The sequence below is a fragment of the Ambystoma mexicanum genome, chromosome 6q (assembly GCF_040938575.1).
Source record: "Ambystoma mexicanum isolate Mex_15411 chromosome 6q, UKY_AmexF1_1, whole genome shotgun sequence".
Lineage (NCBI taxonomy): Eukaryota > Metazoa > Chordata > Amphibia > Caudata > Ambystomatidae > Ambystoma > Ambystoma mexicanum.
This window is the reverse complement of record NC_090937.1, coordinates 1,674,567,523-1,674,589,443: the sequence shown is the minus strand read 5'-3', so window position 1 is coordinate 1,674,589,443 and position 21,921 is coordinate 1,674,567,523. Positions and strand designations below refer to the sequence as shown.

The 21,921-nt window shown below is 50.0% G+C and overlaps 1 protein-coding gene across 2 annotated transcripts in view; it reads right to left on the bottom strand.

Moving 5' to 3' along the window:
• The window catches only part of LOC138515683 (GLIPR1-like protein 1), a 581,663-nt gene that overhangs the window by 334,546 nt on the left and 225,196 nt on the right, over positions 1-21,921 (bottom strand). The window lies entirely within an intron of this gene.

Genomic DNA, 21,921 nt, shown 5'->3' with positions numbered 1-21,921 from the left:
AATGCCATGGTTGGAAACGCATAATCCTTGTATTGAATGGCGAGAAAAGAGAATGACCTTCCCGGATTGTGTGCACACTTGTTATCCAAAAAACACTTTGAACAAAAGCCTGGCCTCAGTCATGAATTCAACTACTCAGTTACCTCAGGAATATCTAGACTTTCAGGATGTTTTTCAGAAGGATCAAGCAAGTACGCTACCACCTCACAGATCATACGATTGTCAGATCGATCTCATACCCGGTGCCCAAGTTCCATGCAGTAGAATTTACGCCCTTACGGAACCCGAAAACCTTCACCTTCGACAATATTTGGATCAATATCTTGCCAATGGTTTTATTCGCCCATCCAAGTCCCCAGCAGCCTCAGAGTTATTCTACGTGCCAAAAAAAGAAGGTGACCTTAGAACGTGTATAGATTATCGCGCTTTAAACCAAATTACAGTAAAAAAACGATACCCGCTGCCTCTTATCCCGGAACTACTGGACCAAGTAAAGGATGCTCGTATCTATACTAAGTTAGACCTCTGAGGGGCATATCACCTGGTACGTGTAAGAAAAGGCGATGAATGGAAGACCACCTTTCGCACCAAGTACGGATTGTTCGAGTATCAAGTGATGCCTTTCAGGCTGTGCAATGCACCGGCAGCCTTCCAGTATTTTATGAACGATGTCCTTCGAGAACTCATTGATGTCTGCGTTGTTGTTCATATAGATGACATCCTAGTGTACTCTTCCTCTGAATCAGACCATGTTAAGCACGTTAGTGCAGTCCTTGAAAATCTACGCCAGCATAAGCTATATGCGAAAATTGGAAAAATGCACTTTTCACTCTACAGAAGTGGAATTCCTTGGATTTATCCTGACCCCAAATGGAGTTCGAATGGAGTCTCGAAAAGTAGACTCCATCCTTAAGTGGCCTTCACCCACCTCGGTTAAAGACGTACAAAGCATGCTTGGATTTGCTAATTTCTACCACAGATTTATCCCTGACTTCTCACATATTGTACATCCCATCACAGCACTCTTGCGAAAGAATAAACGCTTTTCATGGACAGAAGTAGCAGAAAGGGCCTTCCAGGATCTAAAACAAAAATTCACGTTGCACCTGTCTTAAGGCACCCACGTCCCGAGCTTCCATACGTTGTTGAAACAGATGCGTCCAGTTTAGCCATGGGGGCTATTCTTTCCCAGAGGGATCCTGAAACTGGCCAACTTCATCCAGTAGCATTCTGGTCAAGAACATTTTCGGCACCCGAATTAAACAATGCAGTTACCGACAAAGAACTATTGGCTATCAAGTCTGCATTCAAGGCCTGGCGGCATTATCTTCTCGGTGCTAGGCATACCATCACTGTAATCACTGATCACATAAATTTGCAATATTTAAAGACAACCAGGGCCCAATCTTCACGTCAACTTAGATGCATCTTATTCTGTGCGGAATTTGACTTTGTGATAACTTATCGACCAGGTTGTAAAAATGGTAAAGCAGATGCCTTATCTCGTATTGGAATGGGAGAAGCATATTCCAACCCTGAACCAGTGCCTATAATTTGGGAGAAAAGAATCCTGGGCATAACAACTCTACAAACCTTGGAAGACATCCATTTAAAGGTCCAACAACTTTTCGATCAGGCAGCCTTACAGGACTGGTCAAACAAAGGCCAGGATTATTCAGTTAACGATCATCTACCATACTATCAAGGTCGTCTATTTCTACCAAACAAAGAATTACAAGAATTAGTTATTTCCAATTACCATGATGCTTTAATTGAAGGACACCCTGGAATCGCAAAGACAGAAGCCAAGATTAAAAGACAATTTTGGTGGCAAACCTGGCGAAAAGACATGAAAACATTTGTGATGTCCTGTGGTATTTGCGCCCAAAACAAGACCTTGAAGAAGAAACCAGCTGGCCTGTTACAACCTTTGGACATTCCACCCACACCATGGCACACCTTATCTTTAGACTTTATCACTGATCTCCCTACGTGTAACGGATTTAACACCATCCTCGTCATAGTGGACCTTTTTTCCAAGATGGCTCATTTTTGTCCTCTGAAAGGGCTACCTACAGCCTCGACCTTGGCCAAGGAATTTCTTGAAAATATAGTTCGGATACACAGATTTCCTTCTATATTGGTCTCCGATCGAGCTAGCCAGTTTATTTCACAGTTCTGGAGAAAATGCTGTCAATTGGCGCAAATCGACGTGAGGCTGTCAACCAGCCATCATCCCCAGACCGATGGTTAGACGAAGAGGACCAACCAAACTCTTGAACAATACCTACGTTGTATGTTAAATCAAACCGAAAACAACTGGAAGGAAATCTTATGCATAGCTGACTATGCATATAACAACTCTTTGCATTCAGGAACCGGACAAAGTCCCTTTTATACCATATATGGGCGTCACCCTCGGACCTCCAAACTTGACTCACCTCAACACTTAGAAATGCCCGCAGTGAATCATCTACACGTTGCTATTACACAAGCCTTTGAAAGAGCAACAGAACATTTGAGACAAGCTAAAGAAAGATACAAGAAACTGCAGATCAACATAGAAGTGAAGCCCCGCATTATCAGATTGGAGACCAAGTTTGGTTGGCTACGAAACACATACCTTTAAAGGGAACTCTGACCTTTAACCCTAGATACTTGGGACCTATACTACTAAAGCCATTATCAACCCAGTGGCCGTTAAATTTGACTTAAGTCCAACTATGCGTATTCACCCCGTCTTTCATGTTTCACTCCTGAAACCAGTACAACCTGGAACACGACTAGCCAAGCCACCAGGCCCCATCTTAATAGACGGGGAACCCGAATTTGAAGTAAATGACATTTTGGACTCTAAAATGGTCAAATCAAGACTTTTTTACTTAGTCGAATGGAAGGGTTACGGGCCACAAGAAAGGTCATGGGAGCGTAGCGATCACGTTCATGCACCCCGGTTGGTGAAGAAATTCCATCAGAATTTCCCAGATAAGCCAGGACAAGAGAGAAGGGCAACCTTAGGAGGGGCCTTGGGGGGGGAGTGCTGTCATGATGCCTACCCCCCGACTTCCGGATCAAGTCCATCAGTCCAGAGGGCAGACATCCAGCCCCTTATTGGAACCCACAAAGCCCCGGTTAGGGGCTTTATGGATCCAGTCCGGGCTCCGTAGGTGCCAGGCTCATATATGGGATCAGTCCTGGCGCCGTAGGCGCCAGGCTCATACAGTCAAACTTACCTCATGCAGACCATGCCGCAAGGAACTCAAGCATTGGCCTTTGTGAGGCCAGGGAAGGACTACTTTTCTTCAGGGACTATTTTTTACTTGGGTGTGGTGCTTGGAACTATTTACCTGGGACTACTTTGGAAGCTATTTAAACCACGCCCGAAGAGCAGAACACGCTTCGCGTTATTCTGCATTCAGCAGCGTAACTCTCACCGTGCCTACAGCCAGCATCCTGTTACCTGCCACGCCCGCTCCGAATCCAGACCGCATCCTGGGAAGAAGGGAAGAAGAAGAAAAGGTTAGAGCAAGAACCTACCTTCTAATCTTCATCGGCTCCTGAATCCACCAAATTCATGCACAAGGAAAAAGACTTTGAAAAAATAAACGCGTCGCACCGTTAGCAGCTGCGCCGCGCCATACTTACCAGTCTTCACAGCATCTACATTCTCGGCACCTAGAGGAAGACAAGAAAAAGCAAGGTGAGCCGAGAGCAAACATAGACAATCTTGGTTACCGCCAGGCACTTACTTGATTTGCCGCCCGAGGTATAATTCTTCAGCATCCAGCATCTTCTTACGCCACACCTGTTAGAAGACAAAAGCACCTGGTTAGAGACATTTAGCATCATTATTTTCTACCGGACAGTGCTGGATAACACAGACTCTTACCTTAGCGCGACCTGCTGCCAATTAGGAGAATTCCTTTCGGACCAAGCTGCAAGATAAATAAAGGAAAAGGGAAATGAGTGAATAGCAGACATTGGAACTCTAAAGACTATGGCCCTCATTACGACCCTGGCGGAAAGCGACTGACCGGAGCGCCACAGCGTAAATAGCGTTTCCGCCATTGCACGAAGGAGCAAAGTGCGGCCCATTCCGACCCATCGGGCACGAGCACCACGGCATGGCGGAAGTGCAAAGTCCGCGATGGCGGAAATGACCCCAAAACGGCCCACACCGCCGCCGTACGGCGCCCTAGGTGCAATACCGCCACCCCTCTTAGCGGTCACCGCTGTGTGCGCCTACCGGAAAGTACGGTGCCCGGAAATATACAGAAACGGAAGTTAAAACATGGGCCCGGAACGGGAAACATCCCGCCGAACACCTATAAATACACTAAAACCACACAACCACTAAAATCACTACCCTGAAACACACCCCAACCCGTCAACCACCCTAGCGAAACCAAGAAAAATGGGAAAAGCAGCGAAGAAAGCGTGCGACCGCAAGCGGCAGGTCCACTTCTCCCGTGAGGAACTCACCGTGCTAACAGAGACCCTCCAGGAGAATGCTGCCGTCGTCTTCTGCACGCAAATGACCAGGACGGCACTTGCAAACAAGAAGGCCATATGGGCTCTGGTGGCACAGCGGGTAAGTGCGGTGGGGACCGCACCCCGCACCCCACAGCAATGCCGCAAGCGATGGGACGACCTGCGGATACGCGTCCGCAGCATACTCTCTGCCAACCGCAACATTGCCACAGCCACCGGGGGAGGTCCTGAATCACCCATCAAGTTGACCCCCTGGGAAGAAATCTGTGCCTCCACCATCGGAATGGAGAGCATAGAGGGAGTCGGAGGGATGGAGAAAGGAGTGCAGACATCCGAAGATACAGGTAGGTGGGCCAGATAAAACAATGCCAAATCCACACAGTCCATCCATGTGAAGTACCATGCGTCCACATAGTGCAACAGAAACACATGTCCAGGAGAACGTCCACACACATCGGCCTGATAGCGCACGTTAAAACTCACAATAAATACATAAATAATTAAAAACCCCTAATACACGCACTACACGTGCAGCAGGCACACCCTAACTGCAGGCTGCCAAACAACTGCACCCTCACTCCACACACAAATCAAAGCACCTCCAAGGCCCCGACCCAAATCACCCTCAGGTACCACCCCAATGCATGTGATACAATGCCATTCCAATTCCCACAGACCCATCAATAACCCTCGCCCTCCTCTACTCCACCACAGGGTCCGATCCAAACGACGAGCTACAGGACACCCCTACCAGCACACCTGCAAAGAGGGCCAAGACCAACGGCCAGAGACCCTCCACCTCAGCTGCACGCATCAAGACACGGCAGCAGCACAAATCAGGTGGCAGCACAGAGGAGGGAACATCAACAGGCACCCCAGCAGCCAGCATGCCCACAACACCACCACCACAGGTCCCCCCAATGGATGCCACAGAAGGCACTGCCTCTGGTGGCAGCAGCACCATAGGTGACACCCCATTGATGGCAGCATGCTCCGACACAGAAAACGGGGATGCCGAAGTCAGATCCATCCATGACCTGTCCCAATCCCCCTGTCTGTCCCATCCCGTACAACATGAGGATACCACGCAGGGGCACCCACAAGACGACGACTGGCCATCCCCCACAAGCCCTGTGGCAAGGCAACATGAGGACAACAGCCCCTCTGTGACACCCCCGCAAATGGCCATGGCCCAGCAGAGGCAACAGTCCCTCGACCAGTTGATCGAACAACAGCAGCAACTGGCCACGCTCCTCAAGGACCATGCTGATGAATGTGGGGGCACTAAGGCAGACATAGAAACATCAACTGAGACACTTAGGGCACAAATCGAGAGTAGCACCGAGAGCCTGAGAGTCCAAATGGAGAGAAGCACCGAGAGCCTCAGGGGGGAACTGCATGCGACGGCCAAGGACGTATGTGCCGAACTTGCCGCAGTGCGCCGTGTGCTCACTGAGCTCTCGCAAACCCTTAGGGACATGCATGGACGTGAGCAGGCAGACACATCATCCGTTGCAAGTTCCGTCCAGGGCAGCCCCCAACGTAGATCTGGAAGGAACCTGCGCTCCACAGGCAGGGGTGGCCCTGATACCCGCAGAGGGGGCATGCAATAGCGACAGCCCACTGACAATGAGCATCTTTGGACACTGGTGTTCGGGGGGGAGGTAGGGGGGTGGAGGGGGTGTGTTGGGCTCACTTGGGTGGCGGGTCGATAGGGTGTTCAACATGACATCACATATGCCATAAAAAGTGCACGATCAACCAATGAGATGTGTGGACATTGATCTTTGTGTACTAGGCCATCATAGGCGTACAGTCCATATTGTGCATGTCCCAGACACACGCAGTGCCACGAGTCCCGTGTCCATGTATCAGCCACCAGGCGTTAGTGCTAGAAGCATACATCAATGAGATGCTGACGAATGTCACGGGCCTCCGGTGCCTCGCAGACTCCATGAGGTGCTGCCACATCCCCACCCTCATCATGACCATCTTCAGGTGCTTGCAGTTCTGCGTCAGGGGGCATGGGCACATTTCTACGTACGCACATGTTGTGGAGCATGACACATGCCATCACCATCTTTGCAACCTTCTCATGGCGGTACAGGAGTGCCCCGCCAGACCTGCTGAGGCAGCGGAAACGGCCCTTCAGTAGGCCGAATGCCTGTTCTATGACTACACGGGTACGTGAGTGGGCATGGTTGTAGTCCTCCTCATGCTGGTCCCGTGGGTTCCGGACTGGTGTGAGGAGCCATCTCTTCAGTGGATATCCAGCATCACCTGTATGTGGACGAGAAACGTATGATGTGGAATGCCATTGATACGTACGCACACCCCCCCCCCTTCCTGCCAGGTCATTGCCAATTCACATACCCCACATCATCATGCATGTAATGAGACTCACCGAGTAGCCAGGATCTGTTCCCTGCGTGTCGCTCCATGTAGCGTGGTATTGTAGAGTTCCTCAAGACCATAGAATCATGGGTTGATCCAGGGAATCGGGCACAACAATGTGTAATGATCCTGTTGGAGTCACACACCATTTGTACATTCAGGGAATGAAATTGTTTTCGGTTGCGGTACTGGGCCTCCATGGCATGTGGGACGACCAATTCAACATGGGTGCAGTCGATGGCACCAATGCAACCCGGTATGCCGGCAAGTGCATGGAATCCCACTTTCGTGTTTGTAATTTCCTGCTCCGAGCGTGGTAGGGAGATGTAGTCGTCTGCGTGCTGCAGGAGGGCATCGAGCACTTGCAATAGTGTCCGTGAGAACAGTGGCTGAGAAATGCCATGCAACTGTCCGACTGTGTGCTGGTAGGTGCCTGTGGCCAGGAAGTGGAGTACAGACACCACCTTCAGTAGGGGTGGGATGGCGGTTGGGCTATCTATCATGCTGACAAGGTCAGCCTGTGTCATGTCCACAATGGCGGCTATGGTGTCCCGGTCCAAACGGTAGAGGGTGTGGATCTGCTCATCAGTGAGGTTGAACGGATGTGCTCGGAGGCGTGGGATTGCGGGCTGCCTGCGTGGTGGTAGTGGCTGTGCTGGCAGCCCTTGCTGGCCCTGCCTTGCCCTCCTCCTCCTCCTGCGTCTCCTCCGTGCGGCCGGTTGTAGTTGGTGTTCGTCTTCTTCTTGGAGTTGGAGCACTTGCAGTGCTATCAGGTCCCCCAGGGCCAACATCGCGAGTCCTGCCGGTAGCATTTCGGTGTGGTTGTGGGAGGAGACTGGCTGTGCAATTTATGTGTTTTCAGGCTGTATGGCCTCCACCTGTGGTGATTCATTCCACCTGTGCAAACTGCCCTCCCCTTTGGCCGAGCACGTCACGCGCACAACGCTGCAATTCGGGGAATGGCATCTTGCTATTGCTATCATGTATTTGTACCCGATGGCCGTGTAAGATTGGTTGATATGTTCATTCGGCTATGGTCCCATTGTTTCCCATTCTATCTGTGCAGTCGCGAACAGACTTGTGAAGGGTCAGTGGAACGTAGTACTCGAGTAACGGTGGGCCCTCATGCATCACTGTACCGAGTTGCAGCGACGGGCGGGGCGTCCCATTCGTGGGTGAAGGCAGTTGCCATTTTCACACACAGCCGCACTCGATGGAATAATTAGTGATTTCAAACGGCCACAGATGCCTTTCCGACGTGGTGTTGCAAATGAGGAATTCGAAGGGCGGCGCTTTCGGTCTTCAGCTAGCGGCGAGGAGATGCCCACAGGTCTGACTGCAAATATAACGTTCTATTGTTCAATGTCCTTGAGACAGGGCCCATGGCGAGGGAGCAATGATTGATATGAATAGTTTGGGATGCGCAATAGCTACGTGGGCGATGAGGCCGGCCGTTCCCAAATACATGTTACTTCACAACACTGGAATTACGGGCTGGGGCACTGTGGATTTTGCAGGCTGCATAACGCACAGACTCAATGGATGTTTCTAATGTTATGTGAGTAATTATTCAGGCGTTTTGATCCCGGGATGAGGGAATGATGAATGGATGCATGGGCAGGTGATTTGATACAGAGTTTGCCATGTACAGGGCTTCTTGGGATCTATCCGCCTCCCCTACGCTATGTGATGCAGGGCTGCCATAGTGGGACCATCGTCTATCTGGCCTTGTTGAGCCCTCCCTGTCTCGAGGCGCCCTCAGACACTTGTGTCCATGCACGTTAACATTCCCATCTGATGGAATCTGTTTTGACAGACGCATGCACAGGTACACTCGTTTGTGATGGTGTTTGCACCTCGATATGGATGGTTATGAGTCGCAAGTGGTTTTGGGGTGGTGATGATCCTTTTGAGTGGGCTAGCATGCATATGGCTGTGGATTTCGTGTGATCATTGAAGTGAGTTGTTCGAATGTAGTTCTGATGGCCATTTTGTTCTTTTTCTTTTCTTTTGGTTGACAGGTATCTCCTCCCCTTTTGCCACTGCCATCTGTATGCCACTCCTGCAGATGGATTTTACTCCCGACACCTGCTGCTTCGTGTTAATCAGTGGAGCAGCATTACGATCTTATGGGACGATCGCCAATGGCCCACATGCCCTTACGCAGTACTGGTGGCTCGGAGCAACATTTCGGCCTTTCAGCTGGACTAGTGCCTCCCCATTGGGACGGCCCTGCGGTTCTGTGCGCTTCCATGTTGCCTTTTCGTACGTGAATGTGGCTCTGTGTACCATGGGGGAACAGGGCGACACACAAGTAGTGGCTGGTCATTTCTTGCGGATGCAGCCCACAATGGTGATTAGTGTTTTGGAGTTCATGGCCTGATGGCTGTATGGGCTTGGTGACTTTGATGTGCATAAATTGCTATTCTGATTTGGCCCGTGTAGCGTTTTTCTTTGCAAGTGATGTGGCATATGCCTATTTGGGGGGCGATGTATTGTGAGGAGATCTGCATTGGGTTCCAGCTTCGGGGTTTAGTTGCGTGGTACTGTACTGGGCGCGTTTGCCTACTAAGCCCGTGAGGTCAGGGATGGGGGCTGCCTATATGACAGTTTGAATGTTGTCATGCTCAGGGGCGGGGGATTGGGTTTTGTGTAACAGATGCCGGTCAGCCAGGTGGACTGGTGGAATGATGTGATTTTCGGAATATTGCTGGTCACAGGTGCCTGTGTTTGCGTGCGTTTCTTGGTGGGGGACTGTGGTCATGTCCATTGGGATGGCTTCTGTATTCGTGCCATCTGTGCCCTGCAGCTCCCATTGGCCCCTCTTGTGTTGCTTTTGTTCGTTGGCATGCATGGGTGACTTGTACATTTCAATGGTTGCATTGTGACTTCATTGCACCTACGGGGAGTTGTACTTTGTGGGCAGGGAGCGGTGTACAGGCACTCAGTGGGGCCGTTTACGGTTGATTCGCGATGCCGTACTTCTCGCCATGGCGGAATGGTACATTACGCCATGCCTGATGGCGTTAGGTACATGTCCGCTAGGGTCGGAATTGGCGTACCCTTGCGCCATGGTGGTGTTTGCGGTTTGGCATGGCGCGCGCGCGCGTGCTTGGTGCAGTTAGCGTTGGCGTTCACTAGGGTGTCGCTAATGGCTTCGTACTTTGCGGTGACGGGTCATAGTCGCACCGAGCGCTATTCGATGGCGGTATTGCATTTCCGCCATCGTTTTTCGCTTTCCGCCAGGGTCGTAATGAGGGCCTATATCATTACGGCTCCACGCCACATACCCAGAGCCTTATTTCGTCTGGAACTCACCCTATTCCTTTGATCCAGTGAAGTAACTGGCATTCTACGCGCCCCTGCAATCAGCGCAGGATGGAGAGCTCATCAATTCAAGCACTAAGGTGAGGACATAAAGGGAATATCAGAGGTGTTCAGTGGGAATGAATTGGGTGCAGGTATCCTCGCAACCAACGTGTGGCTAACTCCCTTCTACTGTTTTCAGGAAACTACTCTTACGGGTCAAGCAGACAAAACTAGAAGGGCCAGTCCAGTCAGCCATCTCTGCCCTACGAGTCACGCTAGTGGAGACCACTGCTGTTCAGTTCCGTTCAACGCCCCTGCGGGAACCAAGTGAGCGTAACAGTGGGTGGATGGGGGACATGAGTCGGGCCTGCTGGCAGGTGCCCGTCAATGATGGGGGTGACATGTGTTGGGGCTCACAAGTGCATGGTGCCATGTGGGCTGCCTGCAGGGCATGGTCAGGGGTGTAGGGTAGTCCCCTGTGGTGTGGGCTGCCTGCGGGGCATACCCAGGGTGGATGGGCTGCTTGCAGGGCATGGTCAGGGGTGTAGGGTAGTCCCCTGTGGCGTGGGATGCCTGCGGGGCATGGTCAGGGGTGTAGGGTAGTCCCCTGTGGCGTGGGATGCCTGCGGGGCATGCCCATGGTGAATGGGCTGCCTTCAGGGCATGGACATGGGTGTAGGGTAGTTCACTGTGGTGTAGGCTTGCCGCGGAGCATGCCCAGGGTGGATGAGCTGCCTGCAGGGCATGATCAGTGGTGCAGGGTAGTCCCCTGTGGTGTGGGCTCCCTGCGGGGCATGGTCAGGGGTGTAGGGTAGTCCCCTGTGGTGTGGGCTGCCTGCGGGGCATACCCAGGGTGGATGGGCTGCTTGCAGGGCATGGTCAGGGGTGTAGGGTAGTCCTCTGTGGTGTGGGCTGCCTGCAGGGTGTGGGGAGGGGGGAAAGGGCACACCCGGTAGGGCCCACTCTGCCAAATCATGTGTAAAACTCCCCGCGCACCCCGGAATACACGTACCCCGCTCACGCCAGTGAAAACGCATGTAAAAGTCCACACGCACCCACGGAATACACGTACCCCGCTCGCGCTGACGAAATCGCGATGAAAGTCCACACACACCACACCACAGGCAGCCCATCCACCTTTGCCGGAAAACGTTGTGGTGTCGACCCAGCAGGTGAATGCCGATTTAACGGCAGACTAGGATCCGAACAGGTCCTTTGGCAGCATGGACGGCTGCCTCCAGTAGGCTTCGATTACTTGATTGAAACCTTAACCACCCGTGCCGAGTTAACATTGATACCGGCCACAGTTGTCCGAATTCTGGAATAATTCAAGCTCATCTCCAAGATTCTTGGAATTTGGTGGATTGTCCCTGAGCCACATTTTGTGGTCCTTGATCCTTTGGAGCATATGACATTGGGAGCCAGTGGTAATATCAATTATTTCTCCTGATGAAGACGTTATTTCAATCACTTCATAAAACGTTGAAACTGGTAGAGAAGAACATCCGGGGATGGAATTTATCATTTATTTTTGAACATACCCACTCCGTTGAATAGAGCACATTCTCTGTGGGGCTAATTTATGAAATGCTACCACTTATGAATTGTACTAAATGTTTTAGTTCAAATGTTTTTACTGTGAGTGAATGAGGCTGATTGATTTGTGTTGCAAATGCTGGTGATGTTAGGATTTTATTATCTGGTGTCTTATGCTCTCCTGCAATGGTAATGTAATTTCATATGTGTGCATTAATTAATGATTAATTCTTTTTTGTAAATGATGTATCTTAATAAATACATTTTTGATACCTTTAAAACTAAGAAACAAACTCTGGATAAATTTGTTCAGTATACTGTGAGCCCATCCACCTTCCACATGCCCCACAGGCAGCCCACACCACAGGGGGGACTTTTTCCACACATGTTACCTGATGTGAGTGGGGTACGTGTATTCCGGTGGTGCGCATGGACTTTTACACACGTTTTTTTCGCTAGCGTGAGCGGAGTGCATGTATTCCAGGGGTGCGTGTGGACTTTTACACGCGTTTTCGCTAGCGCGAGCGGGTTACGTGTATTCCGGGGGTGCGCATGGACTTTTACATGCGGTTTCGCTAGCGCGAGCGGGGTACATATATTCCGGGGGTGCGCGTGATCTTTTACACGTGTTTTCGCTAGCGCCAGTGGGGTACGCGTATTCTGAACGGGGAGTTTTCCACACGTTTTCATGGTTGGAACGCTGTATGCTGGTCCACTGGCCTTTGCACCATGTATGGGATGTGTGTGATGTTTTTGGCGCATGGGGCGGGATTGAAGGCTTAACTGGTGCTGCTGCAGGGTCGCTGCGCCGCTCTGCGCCATGGCTGCTTATGGATGTTGAAATCCATGAATACGCTGTGCGCTGAAATGGGTTTTGGCGCACGCGGCTGGCGCAGACTGCCACAGACTGCCACAAGCACACTCTGTGCACCAGCCGCGTGCGCCACTTGTGCGCCGAATTCTATGAATTACCCCCTTGGTGTCTGTCAAACCCTTAATTCTTGACCCAAACCACATACACATATGCAGTGCTTGGCACTGAAAGCCTACGGTGAGTAAGATTTTCATAGCAATGGTCAATCCACTGACCTGTGTCAACCCCCTAACTTCCAGAACGTTTCATTATTTTTTTAAACACCTCTGCGATTAGGCCCCTTTTTACTCTCTCTGATACTATTTCAATATTTTGATGTGCGAGTTTTTTGGGTTTCTCCATAGCTCTACATAGCACACCATTGCGTCCAAAATATCTTTTTCAACAAAAGTATCGTCTTTGTCAACATTTTGGCAATTAGTGCCTGCTGTTGCTGGTTTTCCATACAGTGTGACTGCGTGTTTTGATTTGCATGTGCCCCTCCTTGTGTCCTTGCCTTGTGTTTTTTACAGCCCCCTCCAACCCTGTTCCTCTTCTTCCCTCTGCCTACCAACTCCCAGGTGCTCTCTGTCTCTCCTATCTTTTGCAACCGTTTCTCTATCGACTACCCTGCTCTCCTCACTAAATCTGGTAGGAAGAAGTTTACGAAGGACTTCTTGGTCTCCAACCATAGCCTCCTTATCGCTGATACCTATACCTGTGCTACGTCCAGGCAAACCCTCAGCGACATTTTTTCTTTGTCATTCCCTCGCCACACCTATGGGCTCTACATATGGTCTCTGTCATCTCTCCTTTCTCTTCTTCTCACAATTATGGTGGCACCCGGCGGGAGGCCCTCTTGGCCTCCTTCCACTCTGTGCAAGGTCATCATTAATGTTTACTTAATGCCTCTTAATTAAGACATCTCCTTCTTAAAGTCTCCTTCCTGGAGAATTTAACATCCAACTGGATGCTTCGTGTACTTCCTCAGGACACACAGAAAACTGCTCTCCTGAACAACCCTGAAGACATGCTTTCCAATCTTGATTCCTTCACCCCGTGTCCTCATCTTACTCGCTACTCTGCCTTTGACATGGTGAACCCTACCATCCTTTTCAATCGTCTCCATGATAACCGTGGTTATCACCGATCATGCCCTGGCTTGGCTAACTTCTTTCCTCTCCGATCGACCCTCCCTGTTCCAACTTGGGTCCTTCCTCTACTCTATCTCTATCTGCTTTTTCTCCCCCTGCCCCCTGTTGATCTGCTGACTGAAACTGTGCTGGTTGCCAGGATACCGTCTGACCTGGCCACCCTTTGATCTTGGGGCCAGGTCGCCTCCCCGCCAGTTGCCCACCCGCACTGCCCCCCTGACAACACTTGCACTCAGGGACTGTTTCTGTATCCCTGCAGCACCATAACAGCAATTGACACCTGTTGTCTGCACTTACCCTTGCACTTTCCACCTGCTGTCCGTGCTTTTTATTTATTGGATTCCTTTATTTTTTTTTACTGTTTATCCTATGCACTCCACTGGCCCTGTTAACCTTTCCCACATCACTTGTCTCCCCCTTCCTTTTGAGCTTTCGCGATATTAATGTCATCTGGACCAGTAAGATCTTTTTCTCCGTCTTCCCTCTGTGTCTCCTCTCTTGCCTCGTCCCGCCTTGAAGCACTTGTGCATATGTGCGTTATAAATGCCAAATCACATCATTATATGATATTGTGGTCTGTATTGTACAGATCAAAAATGAATCCTAGGTTACACGAGGCTATCAGTGCCTTGTACTAATGCTTTTATTTACCTTCAGTGTAACTTTGGTCAAAAACGAATTTGAAGTCATGGCTTCCCCTGCTTTGTTAAACGAAAAGCACCTGTCAATGTATATTACCCCCCAAGATCCAACTCTCCTCGAATCACAGTTATACAGAATACAATTCATAGTTCTATACCAATTCATAGTTTTATACCATGCCTATTATAGACTATGTGATTTCTTGCTGAGATCACGGTACAAAGGATAGAGTCTAGCAAAAGAATTCTATGTTGGCTGGTTTGGCCTGAGCTCACCGGTCGTTTTCAGATTTCAAAAACTGATCTGCCATGAAGGGCACACCCTGATGCAATAGTGGGAACCAATTCTTCATCATGTCGGGCGCCTTTCCTGACTTGCTATGGCCTTCGCAAGAATATAAGCTTTTCGCTTAACCGTCGCGATGGCGTGTCTAGGCGCACTACTGCAATGTTCAGCACAAGGCTACAGACTTCTCAAGTCCGCATTTGAAAATCAGGTGAAAGAATCCAAAAAACTGGCTAACGCTCATCCATGCTTAATCTATGCACACGCACTGCCGATTGAGACAAGACATAGTCGGATCATACATACAACTAACCGGGAATGGGCAGGCAATGTGACCTGTCTCGCTTGAACCTAGACAGGGCTGCCTCAGGTGGGATAGGTGGTGTGAATGGCTGTCCCATGTTACACTCAAAACCTAATGAATACAAACATCTTGTGAAAGAAGCAAAGAGATAGGTTTCAGGGTTTCACAAGGTTAACTTTATTCGGAAATTATATAATAATCAACAAAGGTAGATGCTGTTCGTGAACGTTGAGACTCCAGATCTAATGCTTTTGCCTATGGAAAGGCCACAGCGTCGTGAATGACATCACATATAGGTATACAACCCACACTAGTGATGGGTGAGACAGTATTCAAGATCGCGCGGTTTTGGTGGATGCCAACAATTTGTTTATTTTTCTTTTGTTTTTCGAATGCCATGTGCACCTGCTGTGCTGGGTGCGCCATGGAGTGAAGGTCACTTTGTGGGATGATGCTTGTGGTGAAGGAAGAAATCTATCAGTTCACACTGCGGCATCTTCTCCGGTATGTTTTAATATTGTGGTATTCATTCTCAAAAACAAAACCTACCAAACGTTGAAAACAAGCTTCAATTGTTATATGACCTTGGACCGAAGGGAGCAATCACCAGGCTAGAAGGACAGAAGCTGTGGAATACCCACAAAAATGATAACATTTACTATTATGAAAGTGGACATTGGAACATTTAGTTTCAATTTATGCAAACCGTTGTTCAGAGCGGACACTGCGCATTACGGCAAGAGAATGGAACAATCAAACATAATGTAAGTTGAACTATACATAATATTTTTGTGATGGAAAATGGGGAAATTGTTGTTTTTGCATATTGGAGAATTTAGCAACGTGCTAAAATGGCATTTTGACGTAAAGCGTGGACAGAATACGTTGTTCTGTATACCACGCGATATTTATAATACTGAGTGCTTAACTCACAGTTTATTTATAAATCTACTAATAATTGTTATTGGTGTTTTGGTTAAGTCGGGATGAGTAAAGGTTGGGATTATTGGCCTGTATTGATTATTGACATTATTATGAGTTGTTCGTTGGAGCATATTGTGATGATTACTCATAGATGAGACAACAGCACAACCTGTATGCAGGCTAGTGATATCTAAACCATTTCGTCCCATGAAATATCAGGGTGTGCAATCAAGGTTGCATTATTAAAAGGGCCGGGGTCAGAACATTTTCCAAGGGTAATTGGTTTGCTTTCTATTGATAATATTCCCAGTTCCGTTACAAGACCATCTATCTGTTGTCCCATTTCTGAGTCAATGTATCCATACCTTTGGGATCTATACTGACTTCTCAGCACTAACCTTTCATGCACATCATAGTCTAAAATAGTCCCCCACGTTGCCTGTGTGTGTTCATTGTGTGTTGTTTGTGTTAGCTATTCTGTTTCATTACAACATAAAATGAGTATAAAGAACAGATACTAAAATATATTTTTATTCTGTTATCTATACAGATATATTGTACCGTTCTGCGAATGCCATAGTTTCCAGCTGCCGTGGGATGGCTTTTTCAACCAGCAATGACAGATACGCTAAGCGCATCATTCAGCATCACCATCATGTGGGAATGATATGCCCTTTGGCGGTACCAGCGACAAGGAGCAACCTGTCATCATTTACGGTGTAGCAAGAATCTGATGTGACGAATCTGCATCTTCTCCCAAAAGGAAAACCATATGCGTAAGTTTAAACTTTTACCACTCGAGCCTAAGGACACAAAACTAGTGGTGGTTCATCGCAATCAGTGGATCTCAATGTGGTTTTTGGAGCGTTCTTTGATAAATAAAAGCACTTCCGAAATTGCAGATGAATGATCTTTTCTGTAAAATTATTGGTAGCAAATTCAATTTGGGATGCGCTGTGAGAGTGTGTTGATCTTCTGTGTTCTGCGTCAAAAGATGTTATTACGTGTGTGATGACTGGGCACATTTGGCTATGCTGCCCACTAACGTCATGAAAATAGGTAGAGCATATCATTTGGAATAGTGATGTCAGCTTCAGGGGCAGGAGATATGATATGATATGCTATATGATATGGTATTTATAACGCGCCTATACACAAGTGTTTCATGGCGCGACGAGGCAAGAGAGGGGGATCAAAGGGAAGACAGACAACGATCCTACTAGGCCAGGTGTCATTCAGATCGCGCAAGTGCATGGGAAGGGGAAAGGGAAAAGTGTGGGGGGCAAGGGAGAGGAGGGAAGTGCAGTACAAGGGATAGTACAATAAAAAAGATAAATAAAATGGCCAGCGGGTGGCAAGTGTATGGTGAGTGCAGAACGTAAGTGCTGGTAGGGGGACTGTAAGGATACAGAAAACAGTCCCCAGGTGCAGGGGTTGCCAGGGAGGCAGTGCAGGTGGGCAACTGGCGGGCCTGGGCCCAAGATCAGAAGGGAGGCCAGGTATCCAGTGCAGTATCTGTCAGGAAGATCAACAGGGGAGAGGGGGAGTGAAAGCAGAAGCAAAGAGGAAGGTTTTGAGGGGATTCGGAACCGGAGATGGTTCTCCTCAAGTTTCAGGGAGGCAGGAAGGCTGTTCCAGAGGGAGGCCCCTGCCGAAGAGAGAGATCTGCCACCAACTCGTTGCTTGGAGAAGCGACTGACCCTGAGGGAGTTGGAGCCGGAAGAGCGGAGAGGTCGAGAAGGAAGATATTTAGGAAGAAAGAGTTGAAGGTATTTCAGCCCCGGGCCCCAGAAGGCCTTGTGGACAATGCAGAGGGTTTTGAACTTAATCCTCGCAGCCACTGGGAGCCAGTGCAGAAATTTCAGTCCTGGAGAGATACGAGAGTAGAGGCAGGCAGATTTAGATAGAGGCTGTTACAATAGTCCAGCTTAGAGAGAACCAGGGCCCTGGAGACCGTGAGCTTCTGGGGGAAGGAGAGGAAAGGAAGAATACCTCTGAGAAGATGCAGCTGGTAGTGTGACTTCTTAGAGACATCAGAAATGTGAGAAGAGAAGGAGAGTGTGGAGTCGAAGATGACCCCGAGGTTTTTAGCCATGCAGGTGGGAGCAGGAAGAGGGCCAAGAGAGGCCGGCCAGAGAGCTGCAGGGAAGGAAGGAGTGGGTGTGCCGATGAGTAGAATCTCAGTCTTTCTGGCATCAAGGAGGAGGTCATTGGCGGCACACCACTCCTGGATGGCAGACAGACAGTCAGAGATGAGGGAAGGAGAGGCGGAGGCCGAGGGTAGCCTGAAAATGAGCTGAGTATCGTCTGCATAGCACTGAAAGTTGGGGCAGAGAGCGGCAATGCGGTGGGCAAGGAGTGCCAGGTATTGGTTGAACAGCTAGGGAGAGAGGTTAGATCCTTGTGGGACACCACAGGTAGAGACAAAGATATCAGAGAGGAAAGACCCAAGTTGGACCTGGGCGGGTCGGTCGGAGAGGAAAGAAGTCAGCCAGCTTATCACGGAGACGGTTGAGCAGGATTGCATGGTTGACAGTGTCAAAGGCAGAGAAGAGATCAAGTAATATGAGAACACACGGGGTGTTGGAGTCAAGGTTGGAGAGCAGGTCTTCACGGATGTTCAGGAGAGCAGTTCTTCTGGCAGCTCTGAAGCTAGACTGATGGTCATGAAGACAACCAACAGATTCAGTGTGGAGATTGAGCTGGGAGATGGCCAGTTTCTCCAGGAGCTTGCCCAGGAAGGGGGTGATGGAGATTGGGCGATAGTTAGCCGGGCAGGAGGGGTTGGCGGAGGGTTTCTTAAGAAGAGGGTGCACAAGGGAGTTGGGAAGACTTCAGTGCCGAAGGAGTGATTGCAGAAAACAGCCAGGGCAGGAGCCAGGGAGTCGATGTGGTCCTTGATAGTTTTGGAGGAACAGGGCTGAACCTGGTTCGACGAGACTTTGATAGATCAGACTTGTCTAGAAACCTCGTCTGCGGAGAAGGGGGGAAGGCAGAGAAGGAGGGAGGTGAGGTGGCTGCAGAGAGGCCAGAGGAGGAGCAGAGTGTGGGGGGAGGTGGGGGATAGGAGAAGAGAGAGGACAGGATGTCCTGAGTTTTACAGATGAAATGAAGTGAGAAGCCAGTGTCATACAGAGGGCCTGAGAGGGGATAGGGGAGGTAGAGGCTGCGACAGGATTGGCCAGTTCCTTGCAGATTTTAAAGCGTTCGGCCGAGTTGTTTGATGCGGCAGAGACGCGGGCTTGGATATGGGCTCTCTTCTTGGTTAGGACAGAGAGCCGGTATTATCTTTGGAGCAGGCGGCAGGCCTGTTTGTTAGTGGATGTACACGAAGCACGCCATTTCCTCTCGGCCACCCTGGACTTGCGTTTTAGGGTGACGAGGTCCGAGTCATACCATGAGTTGCACTTGGCTTTGGACTTCAGGCAGATTCTCATGAGAGGGGCAAGGATATCAAGAGTATCAGATATAGCAGAGTGGAGCATGGAGAGGGCTGTGTCAGGTTGAGAGTCAGCCATAGGGGAAGGAGGAGGTGAGAAGGTGGCGGCGAAAGCCTCAACTGTCACGCGCTTCATGGGTCGGATGACCGAGAAGGTGGGTGGCAGTGCTGGAGGTAGCTTGGCCTGGGGGGTAGGGTGGGTGAGGTGGGAGGAGAGGAGAAAGTGATCACTCCAGGAGAGAGGAGTGGAGAGAGGGACAGAGAGGGGAAGGTCTGAGGAGATCAGGACATCCAGAGTGTGTCCTGCAGAATGAGTTGGGCCAGAGGGGAGAATAGTGAGTGAGAGAGAGTCGCAAAGGTAGCAAAATAGTCCAGAGGGAGGACAGGAGGCATCCAGGTGGATGTTGAAGTCTCCAAGAAGGAGGAGTTGAGTGGTTGAGGCCATGAGTGAGGAGGAGAGGTCCGCCCACTCAGAGAGGAAGGAGGAGATCTGACCAGGTGGGCGATAGATAGTAGCCACATTAAGGGAATGGCTAGGGGAGGAATAGGCCTGCGTGGGAGTGACAGAGGCAGGAATCCACTCTGGGAAGATCAGGACTACACCCCCTCCAGAGCGGTTGGGCCTAGGCCCATAGAGGATCTTGTAGCCGTTAGGATGGAGATTGTCAAAGCTAGTGACAGAACTGGCCGTAAACCATATCTCGGTGAGACCGAGGACATTGAGGTCAAGTTCTTCCAGGAGGCGGCAGATATCAGAGGAGTGTTTGACAGCAGAGCGAGAGTTTAGAGTGGCAATATGGAGAAGGTTGCCATCCTTGAAGGACTTCCGAAGAGGGGTACAGCTCAGAGGTACATCCTTCGGAGGTGTAGAAGGAGCACGAGAGGGGGCAAAGAGAGAAGGTGAAGGCAAGATAGCCAAGCTGGAGGCAGAAGAGGGAGGCGAGGTAGCCACACAAAGGGAGGAGGGGACAGCAGGAGAAGAAGGGAAATTGATGAGGCGCGGAAAGCTTTGGTCGAAGAAGTGAAGGTTGGCCTGAGGGCCTTGGACCAAGACAGTCCCATTCAAGTAAACATTAATGATGACCTTAGAGGAATAGAATGAGGCCAGAAGGGCATCCCAATGGGTGCCACCATTAATGGAAGAAGAGGAGAAAGGGGAGAGCACAGAGACTATGTGAAGGGTCCATTATTCTGGCGAAGGAACGACAAAGAGGATGTTGGTGAGAGTTTCCTTAGAGGAGGCACTGGTGTAGGTGTCAGCAATAGGGAGGCCTGGGTTGGAGACCAGGATGTCCTTTTTAAACGTCTTCCTACCAGACTTGTGAGGAGGGCAGGATAGTCAGGTGGGAAGGAGAGAGAGGTGGAGGTACTGGAGGGGACGCTAGAGTCGGCAAGCCGGGAGTGAGAGGCAGGGCGTTGAGCAGTGTGCCAGGATGCCAGCACTCAGACTTACGGAGCTAACATCATGCGCAGGTTAGAAGGGAGAGAAGAATCCTGGAATAGAGGGAGAAAGGCCTAGGTTTCACAAAGCAATTTTAAATACGGTGACAGTGCTTTTAAAAACAGGTGAGTCCTGAATAGAGGGAGAAAGGCCTAGGTTTCACAAAGCAATTTTAAATACGGTGGCAGTGCTTTTTTTAAAACAGGTGAAATCCCACCTAAGTTTGAGAGTCCTGAATAGAGGGAGAAAGGCCTAGGTTTCACAAAGCAATTTTAAATACAGTGACAGTGCTTTTTTTTTTAAAACAGGTGAAATCCCACCTATGTTTGAGAGTCCTGAATAGAGGGAGAAAGGCCTAGGTTTCACAAAGCAATTTTAAATATGGTGACAGTGCTTTTTAAAACAGGTGAGTCCTGAATAGAGGGAGAAAGGCGTAGGTTTCACAAAGCAATTTTAAATACGGTGACAGTGCTTTTTAAAACAGGTGAGTCCTGAATAGAGGGAGAAAGGCCTAGGTTTCACAAAGCAATTTTTAAATACGTTGCTGGTGCATAATTGCAACGAGTGAGATCACAGCAAGGTTAGCGGGTCAACCGGGTGGACACAGTGGGCAGCGGAACCCCGACCATAGATCAAGGGTGGCAACTGGCAACAGGCGTCCCCTGCGGACACCTGCAGACACCGCCAGTCAGGGAGCCGCCAGTCAGGGAGCCGCCAGTCAGGGAGCAGCCCTTAGCTGAAGGGGCTGCCGGGCAGAGGGCTACCCAGGGACGGTCAGCTAAGAGCACCAGGCAACCAATCAGGGCGGGGAGGAGGCAGGCTGGGAGCAGGGAGGGAAGAGGGAAACACGGAAGTGGCTGAGAGGGTTGGGGGAGGGAGGGCAACGCGCTCGGAGCGCGAGGTACACAATTTAAAAACAAAAATCACCTGAAAGGGCAAAGGCAGGCGAGTCCTCCTCCTGCAAGGTGAAAAGGCAGGAAAGGACAACGGTCCGCCGCTATCTCCGCTCTGCCGACAATGAGGCGAGCGGGGAGAGCAGCGACCGTATGGCACAACCAACAGCCGCCAGGCAACCAATCAGGGCGGGGAGGGGGCCGGCTGGGAGGCGGGCGGGAAGAGGGAAACACGGAAGTGGCTGAGGGGTGGGGG